The 12,531-nt window shown below is 33.1% G+C and overlaps 2 pseudogenes; one reads left to right on the forward strand and one right to left on the reverse strand.

The window, feature by feature from the left end:
* Nucleotides 1-3,560: 3,560 nt before the first annotated feature.
* LOC130934804 (mitochondrial metalloendopeptidase OMA1-like) lies at nucleotides 3,561-5,283 on the reverse strand (annotated as a pseudogene).
* Nucleotides 5,284-9,232: 3,949 nt separating this feature from the next.
* On the forward strand, nucleotides 9,233-11,769 carry LOC130934805 (pentatricopeptide repeat-containing protein At5g16420, mitochondrial-like; annotated as a pseudogene).
* The last annotated feature ends 762 nt before the right edge of the window (nucleotides 11,770-12,531 follow it).

The following is a 12,531-nucleotide window of genomic DNA, read 5'->3' on the forward strand; positions in this document are numbered from 1 at the left end:
TCCAACATATGCCTTCTTGTCCTCCCCACATATCTCTTATTTTTTTTCTTCTTGGTTTTAAGAGATAGGCCATCATCATTATTAACTTTTTCCTTCACAGGTGTCACAGTTTTCTTCTTAGGTATTGCTCTCTTCTTAGGTGTCATTGTCTTCTTTTTGGGTGTGTCCTTCTTACTCTTATTCTTTGGCCTATTCATTGACCTTAACTCCTCACTACTACTGCTGCTTAGTGTATCATAACCATGTGGAGGAGGTTTATAAGCTTCATCTTCAGCGCTCTCATAGCCATCATCAGTGGAAGAATTATTTAAGTCTACAGGAGCAGCCCCTGCTTCATTCACAACTGGCTGGCTCACAGGATGCTCAATATACACATGCAACTCATCAGTTTCTAAATTTGCCATCTTGTTATCACACATCTGGTTAATTTCTTTGTCACTTTTTAAAATGTGGATGCCAGCCTCTAGGTAAGGGGCACTAGGGTCTTGCCAATACATAGCCTTGTACTCTGTATATCCTAACCTTTTGAACATCTCCTCTAAATCCTTAAAATTAACAAAGTCAATGTCCAACTTGGGAAATCTCTCCACCTTCCCATCAAGGTAGCTGAGCATTCCATTATCGTCTCTTTCAAATCACCCCCATGGTGAAATACTGGTATAATCTCAACAGTCATCTACAATATAAACTTTACTCAGTAACCCATTAATAAATTATTATTATTAACAGACATTAATATACTCATAACAGACAAAAAAACTTTACTCGAAGTAATGATCCAACCCTAGTGAAAGTGATTGTTCTTCACAAATGTAAAACAATACACATATCATACTTTATGGTGGTCTATGGTAAGAATACTTCCTTTAGATAAACAAATGAAGGACCACAGTGATGTCGTTTACAAACAGTTGTAGAAACAAACCTCTAAGAACAGAAGTGCGGCTCCGTCAATAGCACGTCACCACCTCCGTCAGCAAATACTACGTTATTGAGCAGTTACGTCGTCCTCGCCGGTTCTCCTTTGTCGTCGTTTCTGACGAGAAGCCTGAAAGTTTCTAGAGTTTACGGTAATTCTTTCTGTGGATGAGGGCAAAGAGTGAGAGTGTGTGATACTTCAGGGAGAGAATGAGGAATGTATGTTAGAATCTGATTCCATTGTGCATCAAAACAACAACGTTTTTGCTGATTGTGCAAGGACCTAATTGTCTTATCAAATCGTTTGAATTCACGTCAGATAGTTATTGTTATACGTAGGATTTCTCGGTTACATTTCACGAAAAAATTGTTACAGGATCCTTTTGGTCAGATAGAGAGAATCGATGAGGGCCGCATTGTTAATTTCTAATGGTGAGAAGGGGTCAGGTCCATTTTATAAATGATTAGGAATCGGAGAGAAATTTTACTCGTATTTTAATAATAAATAATTATTATAACTAAATACTCTTTGGGCTAAATTTTTTTATTACGGCGTTGATCGGAGAGAATGATGGATATATTGGTTGAAAAGTAAGTTCTACCAAAAAAAAATCTACATAAATGTTGGATGGAGAAGTATTTAATTTGTATGTTCTAAAATTTTTAAATTCTTCGGATTGGAATCAGCTAGTTTGATTTAAACATTAAAAAAAATTTAAAATTTAATTTATACAAATTGTTTTTTTAAAATCTTATTATTTATTTTTTGTGCTAAGTCAGACGGTACAATTTTTATTTGTAAACTATCTCACATCTAAGTATAACATTTTAGGTAAATGTTATGATATTTAAAAGATGGTATTTACTTACTAAAAAAGGTTAAAAGTTAATATTTAATTTAAAAGATATAAAAATAAATAATTTTTAAAAAATTAAAATTTATTACAAAAAATAAATTAGACAAAATTTAGACACCATAAAATTGACCAACATTTTAATAGTCCATAACAGTGAAAATATTAATTTTAACCTAATAAAAAATATTTTTTAAATTTTTTTTGTGCTACATCATAAAATATTAATATATAAAATAATAGGATAAGCAGAATTTGAAAAAAATATTTTAATCTTTTAAAATTAAATTCAATTTTTTACTTTCTAACTCATTTAAACCACGTTATTCTAAAAGAATATTTTAATATTTTTATAATTAATCTTACAAGTAATATTTATTTTTCTTAAATCAATCAAGACAATAATTTAGATTTTTTAAAATTGAATCCAAATGTTTAATGTTTAATATTTTTTAAAATTAACTAAAAATTATTTTAATATTTTAAAAATTAAATTTAAATTTCAAAAATTTAATAAAAATCAAACAATTTCAATTCTAAAAGAATATTTTAACTTTTTATAATTAATCTTTACAAGGTATTTTTATCTTTCTAAACTAATAACATCGTTTTAATCTTATTGTAATAAAATTAAACAACTTGCATTTTTATAAATAATTAATTTCTTAGTTGTAATCTTAATGTTTATTTATTAGTTTCCAAGCATGGAAAAGAATTCATTTCACAGGGAAATACAAATTATTTTTATTAGTTTCTAATTTTTGGCTTTCAAATACAATTTCAGACTTAATTGTATAAATTTATCGTATTAATAATAAATTAAGATGACTAAATATATGTTGTAGTCATTGTAGAGTTATTTAATATGTTATATTAACAAATTTTGATATTATTAATCTATTAATATTAATATGATTAATTAAAATTTTAAAAAAATAAATTTAACTAAAATAAATTTCAAAAATAAATTTAAAGAATAAACGATTTTTCAGAATTTAACTTGACCATTTATTCCTCCACCATTTCACCCACCCTTGGGGCTTCAAGGCTCTACGTTGAGCTCTGTCTCCGGTCAATAGACGAGTTTTTTTCTCCGTAAATTGACTAGTTTCTTATGAAAAATGTTATCTACCATATGACATAATATTAGATATTGTAGACGACAAACTAATAGGTCAATAAGTCATAAGTGAAGCCAACTCAAATGAATTAGTTAAAAAATAGGTTCGTTATAAAAACAAAAATTATTATTCTAATTTTTGAATTTTAAAATCAGTATAAAAAATTAATTTAAAAGATTTATATTGTGACTAATTTTAATAGCTGATTTTAGTGTACAAATAATATTTTTAAGAATTATAGTATACTATTTTCAAAGATTCTTAAAAAGATTAAAGGATATTTTATATTTTGAAATAATTTCTAATTTTACACTTTTGTCAATTTTTTTATGGTCAAAATTAGTTTAGTTCCAAAATTACCCATAGCATAATCCCATCATCATCCTCTTCACATTCTTTTTCTGTTTCTCATCCACCTCCTTTGTCAACATCAATGCCATCATCTCCACCTATTGAGGCTGAACCCATCAGAATCCTTTCTCCTTTTTTATATGAGCATAGTAGCAAGCATACACTTGATTTGGTTGTTGCAATAACATGTATTGACCAATGAAAAAATAGTCACTTCTACCTTAGAAAGACCTTTGAGATGTTACATCAGATGATCTAATCATTAATTTTCTTTGAAGCGCTGTGCAATTAACACTTTACGTAACAAACATCTATCTATGAAACTAAATTGTTGACAAAATTCATCATACAGAAAATTGTCTAGCTTTTCTTTTGGCTAAAACAGAATTCTTTTAAGTTTCATCTACAGGTTCTTTGTTGATTCTGGTGTGGCAATATAAGTTCTGCTAAAGAAATCCTTCAATACTTCTTCCAGACCTAGCATTCTTGTATATAGTGGATGCTTCTTCCATTATTTTGGCCTGGGAGAGCAACCCTGCTCTCTTTCTTCCAGTTGGATGAGTGGAGAAATAATCCATATGTGCCGAGTCACCGTTGACTTCTCCCAGTTTCTGATACACTGTGGGTGCCACCCGTGAATCATATCCGGTGGAAGCAATTAAGAGCAGGCCAATGTAATCAGCTTCCATTTCCATCATGAAAACAGAATCTAGTTATGAAAAATTGAAGAAAAAGTTTCCACGATATCTACCAAGAGAAACAAGTACAAGCAGCATGTAGATGATTATTTAAGCATAATCCGAAATTTAAAACAACATTGACATGCTGATAGATGGCACACAATAATGTCTCAAGGGTACTACAATTGAGGATGACTGAGAAAAAACATGTCAAAATTTGATTACTGTATCACAACACCACCGTTTCAAATGAATTATTAAATCCCATCTCGCTCAGAAATTTTATTCAGAAAAAATATCTATCAACTATCATTCACTTAATTGAAATTATGGTAAAGCATATGGTAAATGAAATGGAGTTCTTATCCACAACAGCATTCTACACTATTTTGACAGTGATAGCAAACATGATGTTAAGTAAAATGCAACAAGTGTAATCAAAGACCCACAGAGGAAATTGACTTATTAGAAAGACATGAACCAAGTTATACTGTCGAGAGAATGTTAGCCTCAAGAAAACAGAAGCCATTGTGTTGACGATCACCATATCACGGGAGCCAAATTGAAAAATAATCAAGTGCAGGATAGCAAACCAGAAGGTCTTGGTCAAACCTTCAACGATGTGCCTGGCCACAGCATGGCCAACCTAATTAAGAAGAAAACACAGACAAATCAGCACAGAGATCTTTCAGACGAATTAATAAACCCTAAACCCTAAACTGAAAAAACAAAGCACAATTATACCTCATGTCCAATTATAGTGGCAATCTCAGCATCACTTTTAAAATGCTCCAACAATCCGGTGTATACAACAATCTTACCACCAGGCAGCCAAAAGGCATTGACAACCGAATCATTGACAACAAGCACCTCCCAATTCAATCCATCCAGATGCGAGGTAGCTGGCCCTTTCTTTCTACTTTGCTGAACCCAACTGTCATCAAGGATTTCATCTTCCTTGTGCCAACCACTCTCTGCCTTACAATAAGCACTAGCATTAGTCAACGATTTCAAACTCTCCTCAGTATGCCCTTCAAACCCTGTGACATGTGCTGATGCATAACCAACATCACTCCAAACTTGTTCCTTGCTCAAACCTCTCAGCAAGGTATCAATGATTTGATTTCCGTTGATATCATCCTTATCCTCATACTCTCAGGGTGTATGGCAGGCAAGATCTTTCCCTTGAAACTCACCTTCATGTTCTCGAATTCAGCCTCACCAAGTTGCCTCACCATGGCTTTAGATAACAAAATCCAGTGGGTTCTCTTGGTATATGTTCTCTAAATTCCCAAAATACATCGTTATGAATATAGCAGACCCAACCAACACAACAATGAATACATGTCTAGCGTTCATCATATATAGGTAGACGGTAGTGTAAGATAGTTTTACATGTCCATTCAAATTAATTTCTAAGTGGCAATAGTTCAAATCATCTATAGCGTGTTGGAGTTTCTCTATCTTTAGTAAAAAAAAAAAAAAATTAAACTCTAAATAATAAATATATGAAAAATTTTTATTTTTTTCTTTCTAGAGATGTTATGATGATATTTTTGTCTCTTTTATTTGTAAAATATACATCTCTTTTTTTATAATTTTTTAAAAATTTCATTTTTAATTCATTTTAATTTTTTTTGTTAACTAATGTTAATTTTATTCATTTTTTTTAAAAAAATATTTTTTATAAAAATACCTTTTTAGCAAAAATTGTTTTTTGTCATTAAATTTTATTGACCAAAATATTTTTTTAATAATTTTTTATTGATTAAATTATATTTTTACTAAAATATTTTTTAAAAAATTTAACAATTAAATTATTTTTTAAGATACTCTTCAATAATTTTTTAATTATTAAATTGTAATTTTATCAAAATTTTCGTTAACAATTATTTTTATATTTTACTATTAATTTTTCGATATCAATATATATTATTTTAACATTAAATATAAAAAATCTTACTACTGTTGATATGTATAACAATTATATATATATATATATATATATATATATATATATATATATCAAAAAATAATCTTACCAAAATATTTTTAGTTAATATTAAAATAATATATATTGATATCAAAAAATTAATAGTAAAATATAAATATAATTGTTAACGAAAATATTGATAAAATTACAATTTAATAATTCAAAAATTATTAAACAGTATCTTAAAAAAAATAATTTAATTATTAAATTTTTTAAAATATTTTGATAAAAATATAATTTAATTAATAAAAAATAACTTATTAAAGGGTAAGGTTGGAAGTGAATTAAGCTAGCTTAAACTTGACTTGTTAATAGTTCGATAAGCTGAGTTCATGAGCTGATTAATAGAGTTTGAACTTGGAATTGAGTTCATAAATTAAATGAGTTGAGTTTGAAATTAGATAAGCCTAACTCATTGGCTCGTGAGCTGACTCGATTATATATATCTCTTATATACATTTAGTTTATAGCTTTTGATATTATATATATACATATAAAATAGTAATATATAATTTTATATATATTAATGTTTTTATTTAAAATTGTATAATGATTTTTTATATGATTTTAATATAAGACATAAATAAAAAAATTATAATTAATAAATACACAATATATAAAATTATAGATTATGTTCCTATTATTTAAGTCAGCTCATGAGTTTGAGTTGGCTCATGAGTTTTCGGTGAGCCAAATTTAAACTTAAGAAATAGGCTCAATTATTAATGAATTAAGCCGTAAACTGAACTTAATTTTTGTGAGTCGAGTTTGACTCTAGTTTAACTGTTTAACTCATTCTCAATGTTAAAGGATATATGTTAAGATAATAAATTAAATTTAAAAAATAAAAAATTTCAGTTTTTAATGAATTTATGTTTTAAATAAAAATATTTAAAATATTCTATCAATAATATGATTCTAAAAATTGGACTGAACATGCCGTTAGACCGGTCCAATCATGAACGGGCAACATTAAGAATCCGGTCAGGCATGTAAAACTGATGATCAGAAAATCGTTGAAGAACCTCTAAATCGGCATCCGGTCGGATCGAACCGAAATCCGGCCGGTTTACCCAAAAGCGAAGCTACTCATTCGTTTCTTTCCCCCTTTCTCCCTTCCCTTCTTTCATAAATCACAAAAATGAAAAATCACAAAAACTAAACCTACACCACCGCCGCAAGGAGTGGCATATTGCCGCCGAACATTAAGTTCGCCGTCCGTCCGTCTATCTAGCTTCTGTCGTGCTCCAAGCCTTCAACCCCTATTCGCTGTCATCGATTGCAGCTGCTTCCTTGAGCTCGGCGTCCGTCGTCTTTGTCTGCTCAGCCGCGCTTCCGCCGCCGTTTCTTCGCCGTTCACGTTCGCCTCTTCGTTCAGCCGCCGTATTCCTTCGCGTTCTTCGCCGTTCACGTTCGCTCGGCGTTCACCGTTCGCGTTCACTCGCCGTTCACCGTTCGAGTTCGCATTCGCGTTCGTCTGGAAGCCTCGTTGCTCTGCTTCAAACTCTGCGACCAACCCGCGCGCTCCACCTAGCCGTCGAACTGCTCTCTTTTGTCGCCGCCGTGAGTTCCCTAAACCCGCCACCAATACTCTGCTTCAAACTCTGCAACTTCTGATTTCTATTACAATAAGTAACTATTTGATTTGGTAGTGGTTTGGATTTTTTTCATAGATTATACAATTGTTATTTTCTCTTCTCTATCATATTGATATTAAGCTTTGAGTTCTCTTATTTCGTTTTAATTTTACCGCACTCAACATGTTTGATAAAATGCTTTAACCATATTTCTGGCTGGTTTTATAATTTCTAGCTTTTAGAAACTTAGTAAGTTGATTGCATGTGAAATTAAGAATCATTGGATCTTAGTAATTAGGAAATTTTAGCTGCACAAATAGCGTCTTTGCAGAAAACATATTAGCATGATGATTCCACTTGCATTAGTGTTAAATTTTAACTGTTATTGTGAACTTGTTAATTTGCTAATTGTTTTTGTGTTGTTGTTCTGTTATCTTTAATTTTTTTTTTTTCTTTTTGTTGTGATTTTCTGTTCTTGGTTTAAGCTGTGATTGAAGGTTCTTTGGTTTGGGTATTCTTCACTTACCTGGAAGCTTAGCTTTTATTCTTTGAGCATACACGTATCAAATTATTGTTTTCAGCAATGGTGATTTTTAGATCTTTTCTTGGTTGCTTCGTTTTAAATGTTCCTATTGGTGTTGTTGTGTTGTTGCTGTGATTTAAATGAAAGATTCTTTCTTCTTTTTTCGAATGCCCAGTCAGTGCTTGGTTGATTGGTTTTGCTCACTGACTGTATTTAATGATAAATTTTAAATTGATAACTCTATTACTGCTTTACTGTCTGTTTCTGTAGTTAAATTTTATTAAAGTTTCTTGAATTTGCACTGCCTATGTTACTGATTCACTGTTCCTTCATTGCTTTTTTTTTTTATTGTTAATCATTGTGATGAGCTTTGTTAAAATTGGGTTGAAAACTGTTAATCTTCTTCATTTTCACCGTTCTAACTTCTGTTCTTATTAAAAAATTTGCAATTTGTGATCTTTTGATTTATTATATGCTTCATGTTTTCATTGTTCTGTTCTTATGAAGAAAAAATTTGCAATTAGTGATTGTATGATTCATGTTTTGATTGTTCTGTTATATAAAAAGATTCTGTTTTCATTGTTTTGTTCATTGTTTGGTTTCACTGTCCCTGCTCTCGATCTCCGCTGACTCGCTGCCCCTCCTCCCTGTTGGATTCTTTTTGTTTCAGGCTCTGTTGTGTGTTTGTTGTGCAGCACTATCATTTTTTGTTTTACTTTTTGACTCAGCTACATTAAGACAATGTTCTCTATTTTTAACTTGTGCATTGTAATTCAATCCAGCTATTTTTAATGGAAGTATAATTATGTTAATTGTCAACAAATTTGCAGCAAGTTTTTGCATATTTTGATGATTAATTACATGTAGTTGGTGATATTTTATATAGGGTTTTAAATTTGAAAGATATTTTAGGATGTTTATTTATAATTTATTTATTATTTTATTCTGGAACAGTTTTTTCGGTTAAACTACGGTTAGACCGGTTAGACTAGTGAACTAGTGACTAGTGCAGTTTGATGACTGTCCGGTTTTCATTGGTCTCCACCAAACCCAACCTTCACTCACGGCAACAACTTCACCTGCGGAGCAGGACAGCGTTCATGCTTTAACTACTACCTCTCTCTTGCAGCCTCTGCTGTTGAAAATAACTTAGAATGAGCCATAAATTGCAGGTTATGAATATGTAACCAGGAAAAGGAGTTGCCAATTGCAGGCATGTCCCGTTCCACACACATCCTCCATCACTCCCACCCCTTCTTCACCTCTGCCGCAACCTCTGCCGCCATCACTGCTGCCGCCTCTCCTGCACCCACCACCCTCACGTCCTTCACCGTCACGCCCCCAGTGCACCCCTGGCCCCGCCGCCTCACTCCTAAAACCCTTGCCTCCCTTATTTCCCACCAACACGACCCAAATCTCTCCCTCCAAATCTTCCACTACGCCCTAACCCACCACCCCAATAGCAACAACAACCACCTCGCCCACCACCCTATTCCCTTCAACGCCATCATTCTCAAGCTCTCCCGTGCCCGCGACTTCCCCCAAATCGATGCCATCCTCCGTGATTCCCGTATCACTGACGAACAACCGCTTATAACGGTTATTCGCGGGTACGGCCTTGCTGGCCGCCCAAAATTGGCACTCAGGACCTTCACGAGGATCGAATCTTTTGGGATTCAACCCTCCACGAAGGCCTTGAACGCCACGCTTAATGCCCTGGTTCAGTGCAAGCGCTATGATTTAGCACATTTTGTTTTTAAGAATTCTATGGCCAAATTTAGGGTTGTGCCCAATGTGGTTAGTTGCAATATTTTGCTGAAGGCTCTTTGTAAAGGGAACAATGTAGATGCAGCGGTTAGGGTTTTGGATGAGATGCCTGCAATAGGTGTGGTGCCCAATGTGGTGAGTTACACTACTGTTTTAGGTGGTATGCTTGAGGGGTGACTGAGGGTGCAAAGAGGTTTTTATGGAGATTTTGGGGAAAGGATGGATACCTGATGCAACTACTTACACTGTCTTGGTGAGGGGTTTTGTAGGCAAGGGATGTTTGTTGATGCAATTAGGGATGAGATGGAGGAGAATGGGCTTGAGCCTAATGAGGTTACTTATAGTGTTATGATTGAGGCGTATTGTAAGGGGAAGAAGTCCGGGGAGGCACTTAATGTGCTCGACGATATGCTTGGGAAGAATCATGTGCCGAGTTCGGCGCTGTGTTTAGGGTTGTTGATATGTTGTGCGAGGAAGGGAATGTTGAAACGCTTGAGTTTGGAGGAAGCTCTTGAGGATGAATTGCAGCCGCGATGATGCTGTCATGGGTACTCTTGTTCATTGGCTGTGTAAGAAGGGGAAGGTGATTGAGGCAAGGAAGGTGCTTGATGAATTTGGGGGTGGTGCAGTTCCAAGTCTATTGACATATAACACATTGATTGCCGGAATGTGCGAGAGAGGGGAGCTCTGTGAGGCTGCTAGGTTGTGGGATGATATGGTGGAGAAGGGTCGCGTACCTAATGCATTTACTTATAATATGTTGATTAAAGGATTTTGTAAGGTTGGTAACGTGAAGGAGGGAATAAGGATTCTAGAGGAGATGTTTGAAAGTGGATGTTTGCCTGACAAATCAACTTACACGATATTGATTGATGGGCTTTCTTGTGCAAGAGGGATGATGGAAGAAATTAACAAGGTTGTTGCATTGGCCGTATCCGCTGGAGTTGATGATGACATGTGGGATATCTTCCTGAAATTTGTTGCAAATAATTTAAATTTGAATGCAGCTGAATTTGATAGGATATTGTTAGAGTGTGTCTCATGAGGTGCAGTGAAAAGCATGTTAAAGAAATTGTTGTTTAACCATGTCAGTGTAAACACATCAAGGTGCACTTTTTCCCTTGGATCTTTCAACCGGAAACAGTTTATCCATTGTGAAGGTATGCTTCTACATTGTATACTATCCAGTTAGTGAACTTGGAAATTTTAACCAATTGACAGGGGACCATTTCTTGGTGTATTTTGTGTATAATCGGATTTGGTTCCGTCATAGCAGCAGATTCATCTTGTTCTGCAAATTTATAGAAGGTTGGTTATCAAAATATGGTGAAGTTAGTGAGCAAGTAGCCAACATGATTTGGTATTATAGTTTAGGTAGCTGCTTCTCAGTGTTTCTAAATATGGCATGAGCATCTTCATTAAATTGTTGGCCTTATAAGGGGTTTTTTTTTGAGTGTCGAAGACCGAGAATTCCTGGAACAAAAGAAAATGATTCTTAATACACTTGGATGGCATGGACAAGGTATTCTTTCAGTTCTTCCACTTGGTGCTAGAATGTGTTAGCTATATTTTGCTGTGAGGTTGCAACTTGCAAGGTTGTTTGGAGAAATTGTTAGGATCATTTGTAAGTATTGGGATGTCCTTCTAGATCCCTATGTTGAATTTCATTCTCGTAATTTATTTGGGAGATTTTAGGAGATGAAAGGAGCATAAGGTGCTATGAAGCTATGCCTCTTTGCCATAATGAAGGTGCATTTGATTGGTTTTCTATGCTTATTTACAGAATTTTGCACTTGGTTCATAAAAAAGGTTTTCTGATCATATTATTAGAGTGGTTGAGCTGTTCTTAGCTTTCGGCTAATTTTTATTTTTTGGGACATTTGGGCTTCTGTATTTTAAAAAGTTTTCTCCCTTTTTTTGTTGTAATCCTTCAACTAAAACACTCTTCTTCTTGCTTAATCTGTATATTACAATTTCTTTTTTACCATAAAATAAGAAAGAGACAGGAGAAGTATTAGTAATGTGAAACTTTAGTGAAGACATTCTATTGTTTGGTTCTATTTCTATGAATTTGTACCATGTGTATAACTGTATTCGCAATTCTGCATGCTTCATTTTTACTTGTCACAATTCATGTGCATCATAGAGGATCGTTAATAATGCTTATATATATACACACGCGACAAATGATGGAGATAGACGATTTAAATAAGAGAAAATGACTGAAAATGTGAAAATAAGATCAGGTATAATTTGATCATTTTGATCAAATTTAAAATCTTTATAGACAGGACCAATAATATATATATATATATATATATATATATATATATATATATATATATAGCAGATAAATGTCAAGAATACTTAATTTTTCTTATTGTAGATGTATTAAAACATCACATTACAGTTTGATAAAATGACAGCTATTTCATCTTATTTGAGTAGAAATATGGTATGATTTTCTAATCACATCATTGCAATTTTCACCTCTCTTCTTTCTTTTGGTTCTGGACCTCTCTTCTGGGTCAAGGTCTATTGATAACATTTTTTGCCAAAGCCTAGGTGCACTCTTATATGGGCAGATGGGTTTCTCTTACACATTTCCACGGTCCACTACTTGTTGCGCAAACTACGTGTGTTCATGTTTCCCATTGCTACATGTGCTTCTCATACACTTTTCCATTGTGAATTATGCTTCCTATTCCATAATTTTCGTAAGAGTAATTACTAAAATCAGTCCCTAA

The sequence above is a fragment of the Arachis stenosperma genome, chromosome 6, assembly GCF_014773155.1.
Source record: "Arachis stenosperma cultivar V10309 chromosome 6, arast.V10309.gnm1.PFL2, whole genome shotgun sequence".
Lineage (NCBI taxonomy): Eukaryota > Viridiplantae > Streptophyta > Magnoliopsida > Fabales > Fabaceae > Arachis > Arachis stenosperma.